This window comes from Equus caballus, unplaced genomic scaffold (genome assembly GCF_041296265.1).
Source record: "Equus caballus isolate H_3958 breed thoroughbred unplaced genomic scaffold, TB-T2T haplotype2-0000440, whole genome shotgun sequence".
Classification (NCBI taxonomy): domain Eukaryota; kingdom Metazoa; phylum Chordata; class Mammalia; order Perissodactyla; family Equidae; genus Equus; species Equus caballus.
In genome coordinates, this window is record NW_027222395.1 from 3,008,676 (window position 1) to 3,030,067 (window position 21,392).

Genomic DNA, 21,392 nt, shown 5'->3' on the forward strand with positions numbered 1-21,392 from the left:
TAGGTTTCCTTTACTTTCCATAGTGAGCACTTTAGGAACTATTTCCAGGGAAGCTTCTGTCTCACACGCTCTGAGACTTGCCTTGAGCCCTTTACTCGAACCCAAAAAAAGCCAGTTCTTTATTCCACCATCCTTCATTTTGATAAACATGCTCATGTGTGGCAGGGTGGCTCATCGCATTTAATTTTCTAGTTCATCCATCATAATTATAAGGAAACAATGACATAGAGTAAAATGATGAAATGTTAAGGTGACAAAGACTTCATAGATGTTCTAATTGGGTTTCACAACAGGGCTACGTTGATTTTCTGATGGAACAATTCTCTGTTGTATGGGACTGTCCTCCCCCTTACAGAGCACTTTACGTTCTTGATTCCCTTAGTTTCATGACAATCAAAAAACACCACACACACTTTCAGATGCCCCCAGGTGGGACAAAATCACATTCCTTTGGAGAACCACTAAGACCTTCATTTTCGCTCAAAGATAGGTAGGCCTGAAGAGGTCACATGACTTGCCAAAATTACAGAGTAGATCAGAGAACCAGAAAAGAAACTAAGTCCTATAACTCCTACTGGTAAATCTTATTATTCTCTTTACCCGGATTGAGAAACTGAAATTCAGAATGGTTAAGAACATGTCTTAGATCAGGCTGTTCACGAATGGCTAAGCTTGCGTTCAACCCCAGACCCGGTTGTCCTCAAAGTCCACCCTTTATGCTCCATCACATGATGCTCCTAAACTAGCCCATGTCCAGTAAGAAAACGAAGACCTGCCATGGTTGGAACTTTCTGCAGGACATTTCCTCCACCCTTGACTCAAACCAACAAAAGGATAATTCATAGATTTGCTGAGGAACCCAATGCTACAGCTCGTGCGGCTGTGGCCTGAGTTGGTAGATGGGAAACAGGAGTGAGCTAGAGCTGAGCTCGTGGCAAAAGGGCCTAGTGGAGTTCTGGTCAAGGCAGATGGAGGTTCTGCTGGCAGAGTGGAGGCCAAAGGTATAGTGGGCTGGGTCAGAAAAGCCGGGAAAGTGCTGGATTCATGGTGAGAGGAACACCTTCCACAGGCTTCCCGCATGGCTGGTGAACTCTAGCAGATGCTGTCTTGCATGCCTCCCCAGGAGAATCTTGAGATGACAAGCGATGGAAGCATCCCTTACAAGACAGCCTCCCCGGGGAGCTGTGGGAAACAAGATGCACAAGCTGTAGCCATGAGCAGAGGGCCCTTGGACTGCAGCGTTGGCCGAGGGGGAGGCCCCTTGAGACCCATGGCCCTCCCTGGCCTTACCTTCACTTCACCGAATTCTCCTGCTGTCCCTCACCCCAGGCCTCTTGCCAGCCCCTGCCCCATGGCTCCCCTCCCAGCTCAGCCCCAAACTTCCTGCAGCCCTGGGGTACATCAGAGACTCTGCGAGGAAGAAGCACAGGAGAGAAGGGCAAGATTCCTTACCTTTGCAAAAGGGACATCAGGCCCCCCAATTCTGCCAGGTCCTTCCGGCCAGCTCTGTAAGCTGGAGATTAGGACACTGGGTCACAGCGATGAAGGCAGGGGCCTAGGGCTCTTACAGGATGCTGCGTGCAATGTGCCTTTAGGGGAGAGTGTTTGAGGTCAGACTCTGGAGCCCAGACACTAGTGTCTAAGGCCACGGGATCCCTGATGGGGATGGCAAGGCTGCTGGAGGGTTGAGGTTTGTCACTGACCAAGTGCTTCAACCTCCACCACAGCCCACATGCCCCTGCTGAGCAACACCCTATTCCGGATGACTGCTGGCCTGGGCCTCAGTTTCCAGCACAGAATCTGGCAAGTACTCAGGTTTTCATCTCCTCCCTGGGAGCTTCCCTGAGGGCTCTGTTTCCTGAGGGACAGGCTCTGCCCCTGGCATCCTCGAGCCCATGGAGCTGGGCGCTCAGGGACAGGAGATGGAGGCCAGCTCTGGGGCACAGTGCTGAATGGCAGAAGCTTACCATTCAAAGCTCCCCTTTTCTTCCTGCTCCTGCTGCTCCTCCTTCTCAGCTTCACTTGACGCTGAAATGAGAGAAAAAAACAAGAAACTGTGGGGGCAGAGACCCAAGGCTCCCTCTTCTGTCTCTGGACCAGCTGCAGACGTACAGCGTTTGTGAGGAAGATGACTGTCTACACTGAAGTCCTGGGGCTCTGGGGTGTTTCTTCCCTTTTACTTACTTTTGAAGTGGATAATTGAACACAAAATGGACATTTGCTGTCTTCCTTCTTTGGGGATCATAAGAAGGTCCCCATGTGGGACCAGCATGGATCTTCTCTCACTGTTTCTCTGTTAAGAAACGTGCACATTCTCAGATGTATGAAATCTTATGAGGTTCCTCATGAGGACTTTGTTTCCTGAGGCCACAGCCCCACTCCAGGTCCTGCTCAGAGGCTCTCAGGGGCTCAGCACTGCCCTCAGATCAGCCACAATAGAGGAAAGGCCCACCTGAGACACCTGCCCCAGGAAGGCATCTGGGGAACAAGTGCTCAGGGCCTGTCCTCCCACAGATCCTAATCAGCATCCCATCCTTGGCCACTGGTCACTGGCCTGGGGACTTTCCCTGGAGCCCTCTGCCACACCGGGACTCCTGCTCCGAGATCTTTGGATGGAAATCTTTGTGCCCACCCTCACCCCTGCCAACCTAGCCTGGCTTGTCCCTAGAAGGATGATGTTCTATTCTTTCCCATCCCTGGAGTCCCTTTAGTTGATTCAGAGAAGGGGAAATCATAGTAAAAAAGAAGGGAGACTCATCTTCTGGTGGGTCTCGGTCCAGGATTTCTTACCTTCCTGATGTTTCTCCTTTTTTAAGTTGGTTGTAAGGGCAAATTCCTTCTGGGGGAGGGGAAGAACAGGAGGAAGAGCCCCAGTCCATACAGGATGCAGAGGATGGTCCCAATCACCCAGGAAGCGGAACTGGAGCTCAACCATCTAGCAACAATGGTTTTTAGATATAAGATAGGAGTTTCCATATCTCAAATACAGTTCTACTCTCAGGCAACTGAGGACTGGGAGTGGCTTGGAGATTAGAACCCCATGCCCTTATCATGGAACTGTGGCGGTGTCACAAGGGCTCCTGATGGGGGGAGGGGACAGCAGGGAAGCAGATTGGACCACAGCCCCTCCCCCACCAACTGGCCTACAACTGCCTCCCTCCACCCTCCTGGGCCTTCTAGACCTTGGGTAGTTTTCTATTCCTTCCACCTGGAAGCCAGATGTCACCCGGTTCCTTGCATCTCCTGGATTCTTGCTTTCAACCCACCTATCTCATGGCCTTTGAAAGTCTGAAGTTCTCCTAGCAATTTGGGCTTGTTCCCAGGGATTCATACCCTGATTCTCCTCTGTCCTCAACTCTGATTGTGGTTTTCACCTCACTTATTGACTGTGTGTGTGAGGAGACTGAAGTGCTGTTCTCTTAGCTGATCTCAATTATACAATTCAGTGTTCTCGACTCTAGTCACCACGTCACACATGAGATCCTCAGAGCTTCTTGATCTCAGAGCTGAAAGTTTGTCCCCTTTTACCTGTCTCTCCCTCTTCCTCCCACTCCACAGCCACTGGCCACCACTTTTCTTCTCTCTGTTTCTGTGAATTGACCTTTCTTTTATTGTTTTACAGTTCACATGTAAGTGACCCCAGGCAGTATCTGTGTTTCTCTGTCCAGCTTGTTTGATTGAGCATAACTCCCTCCAGGTTCACCCATGTTGTGCAAATCTCTACTCCATTTGTCCACACAAGTTTTTAGTTTCATAAATCTGGAATTCCCACTTTATTTTATACTTACATCTTTTTGAATATTACTGTTGTTATTATTTTCATCAACCTTTGCCATCTTCACTCAGAACGACACCCAAAAATTCAAACTATTCATTTATTTAACATAAGCATAATAAAAATTTAAGTAATTAAACCTCCCAATAATGTGTTTTATGTTAGTAGCATTTCTACTTCTGAAGTTAGAAAGCCTTTACCAAGATTTATGGGACATGCTGGACACACACACACAGACACACACACACGCCCACACATACACAGGCATGGACACATTTGCACAGACCAATTCCGTATTTTCAAACCAGAGAATTAAGCATATTCCCATTTTATTTACTCTCTTATGTTGTCTTGACCCTATTTCTTCTTATTCTGCCTAAAATAGACAGTCTTCAGTTTCCAGAGTTTAGACGGCTGTGTGACCCACCCTGAAGCCAGGCACGGTTCAATTGAGCTAATGTGCTGCTCTTCAGAGCGGACTTTGGTGCTGGGTCCATGGCCTGGGTTTGAGTCCAGTCTTTAGCAGCCCTTTCTGGTCTCCCTGGTTTGCCCTCCATGTGTTCTCTTTCTCAGAGTTGGCCTTGCCTTCCCCCTCCTGCCTGCTCCGGGCCACTGGAGACTCAAGTCTTGCCTGAACCTGGAAAAAGAGGGCCCTTTGAGTCCTAGAGGAATTCCCTGGTGACATCATCAGACATCCCTTTTTCAGTGAGAACTGGGGGTTCACTTAGGGATTGTATTTTTTGATCATGTTAATTTTTTTGACTTGTTGGACAGGTAGTGCTTAGATATCCAATTTTATAGTTATTACACAACTATACATACACACACCTATGGAGAGAGATTCTTTTACTTGATAATAAGTTAATCTTGCTTATACCAAAAGAATTAAGGTACAAGTTGTTCTTACTATCTTAATCTAATAAATATGTTCCCGATTTATGAATATGTGTGATCACAGAAGAATTTGCAACAGAGTAACTCTCTTAGCAGGCACCAAAATGATCTTTAATGTCTTTCTCAACAGTTAAAACAACTTCATTCTTCTTAAGTCCAACAAAGACCTTTTTCTGGAGCTGGGACTGCAACTCCAGTCTGCTACTTTATTGCCTCCTGTCACGAAATGATGTTGGGACAAATTAAGAAACACACAGAGCACATCAAGCAAGGGAGTGGGCTTTCTGGGAAGTTATTCTATTTACTTTCGGTGTAAAAACACTTATGTAGAACTTATGAAGTGTCAGGCATGGTTCCACTTAAAATATAAAATATTGAATAGTTTAATAGTTTGTGTGCGGCAGAAATAATACTTATCTCTAGGATCTGATGCAAGAAAGAGCATTGCGGGGATCTCTGAACATGGAATTACTGTGAGCAGTGGGGCAACCCGTAGCTCTGCATTCTGTCTGGGAATTCTTACCAGCACATTCCTAGTGGGTTACTCCCCACCAATACAGTCTGTGGACTCACGGCTTCTGAAGATGCTAAGCCTTTCAACCCTACTTTCCTGCTCTGATCAAGGTTTCCCTTCACTCTACACCTTCCCCACAGTTCTGTAACATCTGAACTGTGATTGAAAATCAAATTCAATAATTGCCTCCTGTAAGAGCATTTCAGAGAAACTTGCAAAGTCCATATCTCCACATACTTCATTCCACTTCTATTAAACCACTTTTAGCATTTGCTTGATAGCACAATCATCTATGGATGTGTCTGACTTTTCTCCTGGATAGCAGATTTTTGGAGAGCAGCAAGTATTTTGGACAGGTTCAAGCATCTTGGAGGAATGTTGAGATTCTGTGGGCCCAGGAACACCACTTCCACACAAGGCCTAGGGAGGGTCAGAGCCACATGACTTACTTGCCTAAGGTCATATGTCTAGTTTGTGGCAGAGGTAGGCCCATCACACAGTCCCTTGACTCTCAGTCTTGTGTTCTTGACCCCACAGAGGTCAACACAATTTTGACCTGATTGTGTTTATATCATAAGGATGGCCTTCTAATAAGCCAATAAGTAGATACAGGGCACTCAGATATGCCTAGCACAGCAACATAGGACTGCGAAAGAAATAAGGGAAACGCAAAAGAATCATCCTGTGTTCATTAATAGGCCACCAAACTGAAATTTTTAGCCTTCATCCTGATAATAAAGTACCATTTTGAAGAAATATCCTACTACTTTTCCTCATTTCTGAACTGCAAATGATATGAGTTGTCATTGGATCTGGACACAATGTATGTGTTCACTTTAGTATCACAAATCTTCTCATCTTCACTGTGCTACATTCTGCTTACAATTCGTTTAGCAGTTGTGCATCTCTATTCATGAAGGAGATTGTGGCTTTCCTGAAACGTGAGGTTCCTGGTCTCGTTAACAGCTATGCCACGTCCTCCAACTCAGTCTCCCAGTTTGCCTGTTTCTTTGATCCCAGACTCCTCTGCTAGGAAGGACAATGCTGATGTCTGCATGGGAACACGTGGTAAACTCCAGCAAGGTGGAGGGAATGAAAGAGGATGAGGGAAATCCATCAGCACTTCAGATAAAGAAATGAAAATTCTTGGGAAAATGCAAATAGACACAAAAACCTTTAAAGAGAGTTGAGTTCCTGAAGGCAAGGTTGTTTTCATATTCAAAAAAATTAATCATCATAATGGATCACATTAACAGAATGATGGAGAGATATCCAATGATCATCTCAGTCAATGAAGAAAAAGTTGGTGCAATTCAGTATTTTAGATGACTTATTTTCCCATTGCATCATATTCTTGACAATCCCAAGCTGATTTTCTCACTTTCCATGAAGTTTAAAACCTAACCCTGTTTGGTACTTGTTCTAGACCTCCATGTCCATTTCTTGTAAAGACATTAGGGCTCTTTTTAAAGACACCCCGCCAAAGATTCCCTGAAGACCCTCTGGGTGACTACAAAAGTCACTACTTTCCAGGGAAGAATGTAAGGAGATGGTGGCAAAATTAGCAATTCCCAGGGAGGCCAGTGTTGGAATGTCTCTATGATGCAGCCTGGGACCTCATGTTACCGCTAAGGAAAGCAGAAACGAAAGGAACACCAGTCGGGTGGGCGGCAGCTACTCAGAGGAGCGGTCTGCTTTGTGACTTCTTGGTGGACTCATCCCAGAGGTGGAGCTGCACCCAAAACAGCAGCTGCCTCCTGGGATCTGCAGAGCGGACGGGGAGCCATTCCTCCTAATTGGGACCCTTGGCTAGGGCATGACTGTGATCAGAGTCCCACATTCAGGCTCTCGCACACAAGAGTTCTGGACTCAGGGCCTCTTCACAGCCAGCTGCCCAGAGCAGGGACTGACTTGACTCAGGCCTCATGCGTGTTCCCTGAATTGGCCTGCCTCCCAGCTCAGAGAAAGGATGAGGAGGGAATGTGTATTAAAATGTAAATCAATGAGAAAACTCTTCCAGAAAATCTAATCCAGCTGGAACAGTTTGTATAGTAGAGAGGAACCCCTGGTATTAAATAAAGACCATCCACCCCAAATTTAGGGTCATTGGATTACTTCCCTGACATACATGATGATTCCCCTCTCTGTTCATAAGAGAAGACAGAAGCACAGGAAGTGTCTGTGGCTCCAATATTAAGATGAGTTTCAGAAAGGTTCCCTTTTCTGTTCTATTGAATATTCATTATTTCAGTAGGACCTGGAGAAACGAAAGGAAGGCCGGGAACACACTGACATTTTCTTGCTCTGTTTGGATTCAGGGGATTCCGTTATCATTTAATTTTGTGATTCTGTGCTATATTCAAATGAGAAACTGAAGTTGTCTGTTCACTGACAAGTAATTTGAGTCCACAGCAACCATCAGTTTCTTCTTAACTCAAGTGGAAATCCAGTTCATTCAGGGGACCTGCTCCATAGGTGTGGATCTCTGTCTAATTAATGTTCTCTGGAGACCAAGAACAAAGAGCTTCTGACAGGTTAAAGGTCAAGGGTCTCCTCCCCAAATACGTTCTGACAGTGTTTTAGTAAATGTGGAGATACCTGTCCCTCCCACCTCCTCGGCATCTGTGTCGTGCGTCAGGTAATGGACTTTTCCTCAGGAAATGGCTCAAATCCAAGATATGATGTTAGGGTTACTATCTCTGCCCTGTTTCAACCTTTCAACCTCTAGCACATGTTGCATTTCCTTCTAAGATCCTGGAGGCGGGCCCATTTTCAAACCTTCGTTACTCATTGCCATTGATATTTACTGTGCAGAAAAATTTAAGTTCACACAAAAACCTTCACAAAGAAGTTCATAGCAGCTTTATTTATAATGGGTAAAATTATAAAAAGCAAAAGATGTCATTCAGTAAGTAAGTGGTTAAACTCTGGTGGCACTTTGTCTCCTTCCCCCAAGTCCCACTCCAGGCGCACAGTGTCCCACCATCAGATGGTGACGCCACACAGTCACCCCCAACTCTGTTCCCCAGGAGGAGAAGGCAGGTGCAGGAGAGCAGGGTCCTGCGCTCCTCTGGGCAGAGGGGACAGGCCCACAGCAGCGTCCATGCTCCCCACCCGCCTGCCCTCAGAGCCGAGAGTACAGTCCTCTTCATCGCTGCTGCTCCATACTGTGACAAGGACAGAGGGAGGGTGATGCCGGGCCGAGAGCGATGTGCAGGTCCATCTCCATGGCAGCTTCAGCAGGGAGAGAAGAAGCTCCCTGGGCAGCGTCATCTATTCCCACCAAGAGCTCGGGGTGCAGGACAAGCTTCCTCCCCCTCCGGACTCAAGGCCAGCACTGCCCCAAACTCCCCTCCCCACTCTGTGACTTGTGAACCTGTCTCTACACTTCCTGGAGCCTCTGCAAACCCCCTCCCTACAGCCCCACAAGTTCAAGGGCCAGAGAACGCAGGAGAGGACCAGCGGGGTCCATCCTGGGCTGGCGTTTAGAGGTTTGGCTCATCTGGAAATATCCTAAACCTTCCATTTGTTTTTGTAAGGATGGCTTGATGTGGACTTCAGGTGCAATGAGGGAGTAGGGATGAGGGAAGGTGAGCCTCACTGCAGTCAGCCTCCCCCCATGGCCCTGTCCCTTCTGGAAGCCAAAGGAGACACTTAGGAAGGGAAGAGCCTGACCACGTTTTTACCACTGGCAGAGCACAAACAGAAGCCATGACCTCTAAGGAGAAAAAACGTATTTGGGGAAAATTGGGGTTGGAAGACATCATTAGCACAGAGGACGGACTCAGGAGAAAAACCAGGTTTTCTGTTCCTCCACTTCCCTGTCTGGGGAGATAAGCATTCCTATGAGGAAAGGTGTGTCAGGCACAGTCTACTCATCCCAAGAAACACATATCTGAAGACAACATGGCAGGTAATGGATTGGCTGAGGCAGCTGCCACCCTCAGCCCAGGCTGGCAGGGTTTGGCTGGGGACCACGGCTACCTGGATGGCAAGGTCCAGTTGCCATGCCTGTTTTGATCCATTCCCTCGTATTTGGAGAGTTGTGGTCCCTGGAGGTAGGTTGGGGACTGTCCTCTGTCATTGTTCTTCTCTGCTCTGGGGAGGAGGGAACGTCTTGGTAACAGGCATGTCCAGCTTCCCAGGCCTGAAGTGGTTTTTACGATGCTTCGACTGGGAGGCCAGAAGTTCTCTGCAAGCCTCAGTTTTCTCCCAGGACCCGGACAAAGGATGTCACTGTCGATGGTGCCTGAACAGCCCTGCCATCCAACGCTGAGCTGTGTGTGACCTGTGCCTGGCTATGGGTGGTGGTTGATGCGGGCTTGCCTTTGCAAGGTGGTCCTTTGGTGCTTCCTCCTTCTTGGGCCTCAGGCATGGCAGGAGGCATCTCAACATTTTTCTGAAAGGGCTGCTGTGATAAACCTCTTCCTTTTAAGGCAGGGGCTGGAAGGGTTTGGTCCCGAGGGTGTCTCCTATTCCCCTGACCTGGGTCCAAGACTGGGACCCTGACTCCCCCTCCAGTGTTGCCACCCCATGGCAGGGCTCTGGTGAGGCCCCACCTCTACTCTCTTCCCGAGGCTCATTCCTGGCCACTGGGCACCCTGAACTCAGCTCTAGATAGCCTTGCTCGGCCCCCACGATGGTCCCACTCTGCCCTTTTCTCTCTGAGAGGCTGAATGTGAAGGTTGGAGAAGTCAGCCGGCCCTCCTGCCCCAAAAGAGGGGCTTCTGAGGGCTCACTGCCATCGCCAGGTAGGGTCCCTCCCAGAGCATTCTGATTTTCCTCACACACAGGTGAGGGAGCAGGGAGGGGATGGGCCAGGCTGGGAACTGATGCTTTTGTTGTCAAAGTTAAGACTTTGTCACCTGGAGGAGACTCAAGAGGTTTTCCCATGAACTGTGCAAAGCTTTCAAGTGGGCCCCAGAATCACAGGTGGCTGCGGGGTTAAAAGGGGACCGTGGAAGGGCTGAGTATTGAGCCTCACATGCTTTCAGATCTGCAGGCTCCAAAGACAGGAGGGGTAGGCCCCAGCGGAAATTCAGCCCAGACATGATACTGTGTGCTTCGAGCATCTGAGGAGTGTGTGGATCATCTTGTTCTTCTTTTGCCCAGAACTTCGTTTGTATTCTTTCTGTGATTTCTGTCTCGAGCAGCTTCTGGACATCAGGGTTGGCAACTTAGGGGCTATCAGTCTCTCCCTCCCTATTTGTGGGGCCTCCCCAGAATGAGGGCACTGGTCGGTGGCAGGACAGGTGCCCTTGCTGGGACTCGAAGTATGATGACATGGGGAAGAACAAGACCTTGATTATGTTCCACCGGGAGAGGAACTCAATGCGATAGCTCATGTGGCCGAGGCCTGAGTTGGGAAATGGCCAACAGGAGTGAGCTGGAGCTGAGCTCGTGGCAACAGGGCCTAGCGGGATTCTGGTCAAGTCAGATGGAGGTTCTGCTGGCAGAGTGGAGGCCAAAGGTAGAGTGGGCTGGGTCAGAGGAGCAAGGAAAAGTGCTGGAGTTGTGGTGAGAGGAACACCTTCCACAGGCTTCCCGCATGGTTGGCAGACTCTGGCAGAAGCTGTCTTGCAGGCCTTCCCTGGGGAGTCTTGAGATGACAAGTGATGGAAACATCCCTTAGAAGACAGCCACCCCAGGGAGCTTCGGGAGACAGGAGGCACAAGCTGCAGCCAGGAGCCCAGGGCCCTGGGACAGCAGGGCAGACCAGGTGAGGGTGGCCCCTTGAGACACATGGCCCTCCCTGGCCCCACCTCCACTTCACTGAATTTCCTGCTGTCCCTCACCCTAGGCCTTTTGCCAACCCTGTCCCCATGGCTCCCCTCCCAGCTCAGTCCCAAACTTCCTGCAGCACTGGGGTACATCAGCGACCCTGGGAGCAAGAAGTCCAGGAGAGAAGGGCAAGATTTCTGACCTTTGCAAAAGGGACATCTGGCCCCGCACTTCTGTCAGGTCTTTCTGGCCAGTTCTGTAAGCTAGAAATCAGAGACTGTGTCACAGAGCTGAAGACAGGGGCCTAGGGCTCTTAGAGGAGGCTGTGTGCAATGTGCCTTTAGGGGAGAGTGTTTGAGGTCAGACTCTGGAGCCCAGGCACTAGTGTCTAAGGCCACGGGATCCCTGACGGGGCTGGCACAGCTGCTGATGGGTTGAGGTTTGTCATTGACCAAGTGCTTCCACCTCCACCACAGCCCACATGCCCCTGCTGGCCAACAACCATTTCCAGATGCCTGCTGGCCTGGGCCTTGGTTTCTAGCACAGAATCTGGCAAGTATCTGGGTTTTCGTCTCCTTCCTGGGTGCCTCCCAGAGGGCACTGTTTCCTGAGGGACAGGCTCTGCCCCTGGCATCCTCGAGCCCATGGAGCTGTGTGCTCAGGGACAGGAGATCGAGGCCAGCTCTGGAGCCCAGGGCTGAATGGCAGAAGATTACCTTTCAAAGCTCCCCTTTTCTTCCTGCTCCTGATGCCCCTCCCTCTCGGCTCCACTTGACACTGAGAGGAGAGAAAAAACAAGAAACTTTGGGGTCTGAGACCCAAGGCTCCCTCTCCTCTCTCTGGACCCGCTGCAGACACCCAGTGTTCATGAGCAAGATGACTGTCTACACTGAACTCCGTGGGCTCTCGGGTGTGTCTTCCCTTTTCCTTACTTTTGAAGTGGAGAATTGAACACAAAATGGATATTTGCTGTCTTCCTACTTTGAGGATCATAAGAAGGTCCCCATGTGGGACTAGCATGGATCTTCTGTCATTGTTTCTCTGCTCAAGAAACGCACACATTCTCAGATGTACAGAATCTTATGAGCTTCCTCAGGGAGGACTTTGCTTCCTGAGGCCACAGCCCCACTCCAGGTCCTGCTCAGAGGCTGTCGGGGGCTCAGCTCTTCCCTCAGACCAGCCACGACAGAGGAAAGGCCTGGTCAAGACACCTGCCCCAGGAAGGTGGCTGGGGAACCAGTGCCCAGGGCCTGCCTTCCCACAGAACCCACACAGCATCCCATCCTTGGCCACTTTTCACTGGCCTGGGGACTTTCTCTGGAGCCCTCTGCCACACCAGCACTCCTACTCTGACATCTTCAGATGGAAATGCTTGTGCCCACTCTCACCACTGCCCACCCAACCTGGCTTGTCCCTAGAAGGATGATGTTCTATTGTTTCCCATCCCCAGAGTCCCTCTAGTTGATTCAGAGAAGGGGAAATCATAGTAAAAAAGAAGGGAGACTCATCTTCTGGTGGGTCTTGGTCCAGGATTTCTTACCTTCCTGACGTTTCTCCTTTTGTAAGGTGGTTGTAAGGGCAAATTCCTTCTGGGGGAGGGGAGGAACAGGAGGAAGAGCCCCAGTCCATACAGGATGCAGAGGATGGTCCCAATCACCCAGGAAGCGGAACTGGAGCTCAACCAGCTAGCAACAATGCTTTTTATATATAAGATAGGCGTTTCCATATCTCAAATACAGTTCTACTCTCAGGCAACTGAGGACTGGGAGTGGCTTGGAGATTAGAACCCCATGCCCTCATCATGGAACTGTGGCCGTGTCACAAGGGCTCCTGGGGGGGGAGGGGACAGCAGGGAAGCAGATTGGACCACAGCCCCTCCCCCACCAACTGGCCTACAACTGCCTCCCTCCACCCTCCTGGGCCTTCTAGACCTTGGGTAGTTTTCTATTCCTTCCACCTGGAAGCCAGATGTCACCCGGTTCCTTGCATCTCCTGGATTCTTGCTTTCAACCCACCTATCTCATGGCCTTTGAAAGTCTGAAGTTCTCCTAGCAATTTGGGCTTGTTCCCAGGGATTCATGCCCTGATTCTCCTCTGTACTAACCTCCAGTATATTTTCACCTCACGTATTGACTTTGTGTGTGTGAGAACATTGAAGTACTTCTCTCTTAGCTGATTTCAATTGTACAATTCAGTGTTCTCAACTCTAGTCACCACGTTAGATCCTCAGAAGCTCTTGATATTAGAGTTGAAAGTTTGTCCCCTTTTACCTGTTTCGCCCTTCCCCCCACCTCATAGCCCCTGGCAACCACCTTTCTACTTTCTGTTTATATAAGTTTCACCTTTTTTTTTTTAGATTTCACATATAAGTGATATCATGCAGTGTTTGTCTTTCTCTCTCTGGTTTATTTCGTTGAGAATAATGCCCTTCAGCTTCATCCATGTTGTGCAAATCTCTGCTTCATTTTTCCACATAATAACTTTTCTTTTTCTAAGGGATATTGGCCCTGTGCTAACTTCCATTGCCAATCATCCTCCTTTTGCTTGAGGAAGATTGTCACTGAACTAATATCTGTGCCAATCTTTCTCTATATTATGTAGGATGCTGCCAGAGTGTGGCTTGATGACCAGTACTAGGGCCACACCTGGGATCTGAACCTGTGAACCCTCGGCCACTAAAATGGAGCATGCAAACTTAAACAGTCTGCCAATAGGCCGTCCCCCATAATGTTTTCTACTTTCATCTATCCAGAAGTATAACTTTATTTTATACTTATTTAATTTTGAATATTTAAGTTTTTATTGTTTCCATCAATCTTTGACATTTTCACTCAGAACGAGTGACACAAAAATTCAAACTAACCATTTACTATTATTTAAAATAATTACAATGAAAATATAATTAAATCTCCAAATAATGTGTTTTATATTAGTAGCATTTACATTTGTAAAGTTAGAAAAGCTTCACAAAGGCATAATTATGGGACATACTGTATGCACACACACACATACTTCCACATACATAGACACATTTTCACAGACCAGTAGTTTCAAACCCAAGAATTTAGCATTTTCTCATTTTCTTTAAATTCTTCATACATTGTCTTGACCCCAAGTAAATGAATTTTAATGTCAAAAATAAGCTGATGCAAAAATTAAAATTTGGTTTTCTATCTCTCTTAAATGGACAATTTTCCTGGAGTGTTAGTCTGCTCTTGATAAAGAGGTTATACAAGGTTTTTCTTTAACTTTGATAAGTTTACCTTTAGAACAGAATATCTATGTCTGTTAAAATAATTTTGTGTTCAAAAGGACTGAGGTTTCTCTATTAAGGGAACAAACATCATACTCAATGAGGAAACACTGAAAGCCATCAATCTAAGAACAAGAACAAGACAAGGGTGTTCACTCTCACCACTTTTATTCAACACAACACTGGAAGTTTTGGCCAAAGCAATTAGGCAAGAAAAAGAAGTAAATGGCATCCAAGTGGCATGTAAGAAGTGAAATTCTCACTACTTGCAGATGACATGATTTTATGTATAGAAAATCTGAAAGAATCCATTGGAAAAATATTAGAAATAATCAACAACTACAGCAAAGTTGAAAGGTACAACATCAAGTTACAAAAATCAATTGTGTTTCTATACATCATTAACAAATCTAAAGAAAGAGAACTCAAGAATACAATCCCACTTACAATCTCAACAAAAAGATTAAAATATCTATGAATAAATGTAAGCCAGGATGTGACATATCTATGCAATGAAAATTATAAGACATTAAAAAATCAACAGTGACACAAAGAAATTGAATGATATTCTATAAACATGGATTAGAAGAATAAACAAAGTTTAAATGTCCATACTACTTAAAGTAATCTATGGATTCATCACAATCTCAATGACATTCTTCATGGAAATAGAACAAAGAATCCTAAAATTCATAGGGGACAACAAAGGACTCTGAATAGCTAAAGCAATCTTGAGAATAAAGAACAAATCTAGAGGCATCACAATCTCTGACTTCAAAGTATACTAGAAAACTATAGTAATCAAAAGAGCATGGTACTAGAACAAAAGACTACACATGGATCAATGCAACAGAACTGAAAGGCCAGAAATAAAACCACACATCTACAGACAGCTAATCTTTGACAAAGGAGCTAAGAACATACAATAGATAAAGGAAAGATTCTTCAATAAATAGTGTTGGGAAGACTGGACAGCCATATGCAAAGGAATGAAAGTAGACTATTGTCTCTCACCATACACAGAAATTAACTCAAAATGCATTAAAAATTTGAAAGTGAGATGTGAAACTATAAAACTCAGATGAAAATACACGTAATATGCACATTGACATCAGTTTTAGAAGTATCTTTTTGAATACCATGTCTACTCAGGCAAGGAAACAAAAATAAAAATAAACAAATGGGACTTCATCAGACTAAAATACTTCTGCAAGGCATAAGAAACCAGAAACAAAACAAAAAGACAACCCACCAACTGGGAGAAGATATTTGCAAATCACATATTGACAAGAAGTTTATATATATAGATAGATAGATATAGATATAGATATAGATATATAGATATGAGATATATCTAGAGATATATCTAGAGATATATAATATGTATAATGTATAAGTTTATATATATATATATAAAATATATGAGGAACTCATACAACTCAACAATAACAAAACAAACAACCCCATAAAAGAATGGCAGAGGATATGAACAGATATTTTTCCAAAGGAGATATACAGATAGCAAGGCCACATGGAAAGTTGTTCAATATCACTAATTACTAAAGAAATGCAAATCAAAACTACCATGAGATATCACCTTACACCTGTTAGAATGGCTATAATTACCAAGACAAAAAATATCAAATGTTGGAGAGGATATGGAGAAAAGTAACCTTCATACACTGTTGGTGGGAATGCAAACTGGTGCAGCCACTATGGAAAACAGTATGGAGATTTCGCAAAAAATTCAAAATTGAAATGCCGTATGACCCAGTTATCCCACTACTTGGTATTTATCCAAAGAACTGGAAATCAGCAATCCAAAGAGACTTATGCATCTCTATGTTCATTGAAGCATTATTCACAATAGCCAAGATGTGGAAGTGACTCAGGTGCCCATCAACTGATGAATGAATAAAAAAGATATGGTGTATATATATACAATGGAACACTACTCAGCCATAAAAATAAGACAAAATCATCCCATTTGTAACTACATGGATGGACTTTGAGGGTTAAGTGAATTAATCCAGACAGAGAAAGGAAAACACCATACGACTTCACTCATATGTGGAAGGTAACCAAACACATGGACAAAGAGAACAGATTAGCAGTTACCAGAGGGGAAAGGGTTTGCTGATTGGACAAAGGGGTAAAGGAGCACATATATATGGTGACAGACAAATAATAATGTACAACTGAAATATCACGATGTTATAAACTATTATGATCTCAACAAAATAGTAAAAAAAAAACTACAATGGAAAACTCATTGCAATGGCTCAAATTAAAAAGACTAACAATACCAGTGTTTGCAAGGTTTTGAAGAACTGGAACTCTCAATTCTCAATTGAAAATTGCCAATAGGGTATAAGTTGGCATAAAAAACTTGGAAAAAATTTTTGTGTTATTTAGTACAGCTCAACATCCTTATAATTTATGAACCAATAATTCCACTGTGGTCTACTTACCAAGCAGAAACATCAGCTCAGTCCATGAAATGACAATTATAGAAATGTTTACAGCAGTTTAATTCACAGTAGACCCGAACTGAAAACAATCCAAATGCTCGTCAAAAGCAGAGTTAATAAATACATGCAGTCTATCAATACAATGAAATATAATATAGAATAGGAATGTATAAGGAACAAATACAAAAATATGGAAGAGCTGGAGTAATTAAATCTCTATGACTGCATTTACCTGTGACAATTTATCCCTTTAAAAGAAGAAAACATTTCTGATAGAGTAATTGACAGAATCTTAGCAATTATGTTCCTTTTTTTTCTTCCTAACAGTAAGTGAGAAGAGTAGTTTTACAAAAGTTATTCTGAAACTCAAAATTAAATTTAAAATACCAAACACATGATAAATATAAATCAATTCAAATGACTTCCTAGCATAATGAAAAATAATTCTGAAACAAATTAAACTCACCTCCTTAGTAGAGAGTCCTCATCCATGAGGTGTGTAGATGGTACTTTCTGACAATTTGACTACAAATGTTTGCTTACATCAGTGTTGAGTGTACTTCTTTCTGCCCCTGGCCTCATGTCATTTTTATTTTGAAGTCCTATAAGACCACTTAAAGTTTCCCACAACTACAAAATACCTTTCCCAGTGCAATGACACTTTCAAAGGCAAATCACCTTTGGCAAAGGAACACAGATTTAAGTATTTCTTAAAGAGTAAATGGGGCAATTAATTTATTTACCTCCTAGGTTTTGCTAAAAGCAAAAGAACCCTGAATAGGAAGTTGAAGAGATGTGTCACTGTTAAGGATAACAGCAATGCACAGACTTATTGGAGGTAATATCTGGAATTCCACTTCTTGAACTGTACAAATGTAACTTAATTGCCTGAAATAGACAGATTATCATTTTTTCTTAGTGTGATGATAATAATAGATTTTATTTATTAAGCATTTCTATATGCTAGCAAGTATGCTCAGCATTCTAAATAAACTTACATGCATTATACTTAATCTTCAAAACAGCCCATCCATCTACGAATTTTTACATTCTACAAGAATGCAAACAATGTTAGTGTTTTAAAGGAATATTTTTATCCTGTGGTAGCACAGTGGAAGAATGTACATCTAAATCGCCTTAGATTTAAGGTTCTCAAACTTTAGGGAACATCTGAATCACCCAAAGGGCTTGCTAATTACACTTTGAAAAATACTTCTTTAAATGAATCATCTGAAGGTGAACTTTTACTGCAACAAGAACTGGGTGTCAGTGCTTTGATATCCTATAAACTCTTGAATTCCCAATTTTGTTTGTGCATATTTTAATCCTGTTTGTATTCCTCACCCATTTTGTGATCTTGTCTCACAATTATACATAAGCTTCATGTTCCTCTTCTATCATATGTGAATAATAACATTATTCACTTTGTAGCATTACTGGAAGGATTAAGTGAAATATTTGTAAAATATCTGGAAGAGTATCTGGCCCATTGTAAATGCTGTATAAATGCTCATTGTTATTGTAGGGGAGGAAGACAATTCCTCTACCCTCTAGGTCCTTCTGGCTGGTCTGAGATTTAAAGTGACATGAGACAGACTAACAGGAGAAAGTCAAAGGTTTATAACATGTATGCATGGAAGAAACCCAGGAAAACTGAGTGACTCAAGCAGAATGGCTGAAGCTGTCAACTTAAATATCATCTTCAGCTAAAGACAAAGGAAGAGATTAGGGATAGTGTTTTGGGGCTTCAAAGGGGAGGAAGACAATTCACTTGAAAATGGAAAAGCAAGCACTCAGTAGATAGAACTTTGATAAGGATGGGTTTAGCAAGGACCCTCACGGTCTATGGATACCGAGAATTATCTATGGTGATGGCTTGTCCTGCGGACAGGTCTTCTAACTTAAATTCCTTTAGGCAGTTAAGGGAATGGTGAAAGATTCTTTCAGAGTCTTTAGCTTTAAAATTAAGCCAGTTAGACACATTTTGAGGTGGCCGATTTTTATCCCCTACATTATCATCATCATGATCGTTTCCAATGGAAAAAAAAAATGTCTACCTCAGAGTCTATGCTGGTTCTGGCCTAAGTGTAAAGAAAAATTACCTAAAACAGAAAATACAGCAAAGGAAGAGCACTATTTCCTTTCAATGTTATACTGTAGCATTGTTTAACAGGCCCGCTCAAAGGTTATTTGGCTCTGAGGTGAATGCATCTGTGTTTGACTTACTATTTACTACTAATCAGGGTCCTTAACCTGTGAAGTTGCATGTTAACACATATATTTGTGCCCAGTAATGTATCAAGAAATCAACTAATTTTACTGTAACTGAAAACAAAAACCCAAGCAATCAGAAGTATTTTTTTTCTCCTGACACCAAATGTGTGGTTTCTTCTCAGGCCTCCAGCTGGACAGGAAATAAAACAATTTTGAAATACATCAGAGCATTCTGTTCTTCTTAACAAGCTTGCCCTCGGGGCAAACTATTAACCAGAACCTAACCAGGTGTGGTATTATCAGAGCCTCCCTTACCTGGAAAATTGAAATACCTAACTCGAGACAGCACAACTCCAGCCCAAATACTTTTCATAAAGCAACAAATAGCAAACGTCAAAATAAAGATCAATAGCATATATTTCAGTGCGTCTTTCTCAGAGGTTTATAAAATGTACTGATCAACACAAATGCTTTTTGAACCATTTCTGACACCTGTTTGCTTGCTCATGGATGATTTAAATAAACATTTGATATATGTTCATTCATCCCATATTTATGTGAGAGTCACATATTTAACTTTCGAGAAATTATACTTTTGCAGAACATTCATCTAATCATGTCTCAAATTGGCTCATTGATTTATACATTAATATAACCCTATTTATATAAATTAGGATAAACCTACTGAAATTATATGAACCTTTGTGAAAATTTGTACTCAACGAAATAGAGAAATAAAATAATACTTGAACACTATTTTCTCTTCTAAATTTCAGTACTCATTAAAATACCAGGACATAAGTGGTCCCTGGATGAGCAAAGGGAAAGGTGAACTTATCTTCCTTCTAAACATGGAACACAGAGACAGTGCCAGCTGTGTCTGTTAAGCACTTGCCGTTGGAAACACCCCTCCTGTGAGGAATGGTTAGAATCTTTCTTCCCCTGAATTTAAACCTAGATTAAACAGAAGAATGAAGAAAACTACCCAAGAGGCTCTTTTCTCATATTTCCAGGACATGCATACTAAAGAATGATTTTTAAACTAAACTGGCCACATTTTATCATTATGAACTATCATATTGATTTAATTTTAAGGCAAAACTTTGGTTTATTTTATCAGGCACATAAAGTGTTGAGAGCCACCATGTGAGAGTCACTGCAAGAGGCCACAGAGAAAGAATGGTTCCTCAGGTACCACCTAATCCCTGAATGAGGAACCAACTGTTCTGATTTACCTTAGGGCCTTCTGTTTTAAAATCAGGACAATTACTGGCAAAAAGGAACAAGCTTGAAAATTGGGTGAGAGAGCCAGACATGAACAAACGATGAGATAGGCAACCATTTCACTGATGTTGCCATATCAGCACCCTGGTAAAGGTCATAATAGGTTAGGATAATGATTGCCAGGCATCCTTCACTTGGTCTATGCCAAGGGATGTGCATTTATTATTGAACTTAATTCCCACAAAAAGAAACATCAACATTAAATGTGCACAGAGTCTAGACCCCTGCCCCCAACCATGAATAACTCTGATGCCCCCACCTAGAAACACTGCTGTAGTCTCTTTCCAGAGCTGTTTTGATGTCTTCCTAACTAGTCTCCTACAGACAGCCCTCCTGACAACTCTCTACTCACCCAGAGCATCTCATGTGAGTTCCAGAAATGTACCTAAAATTGTAGTACTCTCACTGGCTTCTCATCATACCCAGAACTAAATCCAAGTTCTTATCATGGTCTGGCATTTCTTACACAAATGCCGTAATGCCATGTGCCTCACATACCCTGGCCTCATTGTTATTGTCCTGAGAAACTAAATAGGTTTCACTGTTTATGTTCTTTTCTCTCTGAGTTGAAAATTCTTTAACCAGGCCTGCTTGAATATTGCATCAACATAGTGGTTTTTTTTGAGTGCTCTTGTCTACCTGTATTTATCCCTTTAGTCTACTTTATCTTTAATGTACTAATAAGTATACAGCATCAGATTGCAAGTTAGAGTTTGTGGGTCAATTGACTGTACACTCACTAAACTTTAACTACGTGGTTGTTGAATATCGTGTTTTAATCATCAAAGCATTTCAGTACCTAGCAGTTCTGCCATTCAATAGAACTTTAGTGAATATCATTTGAGAGAGTGATTGTATTATAATTATGGTGACTGTATGTTTTATCTCCATCTGTTAGGTCGTTCGTTTTCATTTCTAGAAAGCTATAAAAAGCAGAGGATGTCTACAATCCCATCTAGCATTCATGTACAGCGATGTTGTGCACCTGTTATACTTCTGACTATGCGCTGTTCGTTGTTAGCATCGGTCAACTAAACAGTTATAAAAATGAATTTCTATTTCTCTATGACAAATTCTTTTTCACAATTTTATTCATGTTCACCAAAGTTATATGAAGTAACAGTTGATTTGTCATTAAATGTGAATAATTGCAACAAACTATAAATTGTTACTTATTGTTGAAAAATAAGTAACCTAAAATTATTACCCAAATCAATATCTTGGATGTAATGTGGCATCAGGTTTTTCCCTTAGAGAGACAAACAC

General features: G+C 43.5%; 1 long non-coding RNA gene across 1 annotated transcript; it reads right to left on the reverse strand.

Moving 5' to 3' along the window:
• Nucleotides 1-11,092: 11,092 nt before the first annotated feature.
• Nucleotides 11,093-12,654, reverse strand: LOC138923075 (uncharacterized). The gene is made up of 3 exons (XR_011436195.1): nucleotides 12,445-12,654; nucleotides 11,621-11,681; nucleotides 11,093-11,167 (listed from the first exon to the last, which is right to left on the reverse strand). It is a non-coding gene; the product is annotated as an uncharacterized lncRNA (long non-coding RNA).
• Nucleotides 12,655-21,392: the final 8,738 nt, after the last annotated feature.